The sequence below is a fragment of the Morone saxatilis genome, unplaced genomic scaffold, assembly GCF_004916995.1.
Source record: "Morone saxatilis isolate NCDOM2014 unplaced genomic scaffold, NCSU_SB_2.0 Contig8, whole genome shotgun sequence".
Taxonomy (NCBI): Eukaryota; Metazoa; Chordata; class Actinopteri; family Moronidae; genus Morone; species Morone saxatilis.
The window spans coordinates 27,724,615-27,725,167 of record NW_023340257.1 but is presented as its reverse complement, the minus strand read 5'-3'; positions in this window follow the sequence as shown (position 1 = coordinate 27,725,167).

Genomic DNA, 553 nt, shown 5'->3' with positions numbered 1-553 from the left:
AATCCTCTGATACTTCGGTCCCGGTGACAAGGAGCAGCTTCTGAACGCAGTCTAACGTTGGTTTGGTTTCTCTGAGACTGACAGACTGAGAGTTCAGCATCAATATAATCCGTATAGATAAAGTGTATTCTGATCAGTCTGATCAATAAAGAGAAGTGTTAGAGTGCTGCTGGTTTAGAGCTGAGACTGTATTTCACTTTGTTCTGAGTTTTATTGTTATATTTGTGAAAGCATTGAAGAGTCTTTCATTGTGTCGTTACTGAGACAACATGAGCAGGTAATGAGATTATGTTGGAAATGAGTGACAGCTAATGATACGTTACTAACACTGCCAACAGTGGAGGGGAGTCGGGTGTCGCCGGGCGTCGCCAGGCGCCGCCGGGCAGCGTGCCTCCCTCCGTTCTCCCAACAATGCGCCCCGCACTCGCCCGCTGACATCACCGGCTCCCGGCCCTCTGATTGGCTGTGTGAGGGGTCACGAGACGCTCAGGAGAGGTCAGTGTGTGTGGGGGAGTGTGCCGTCGCTGAAGCGTTGTAAATGTGTTTGTTGTGT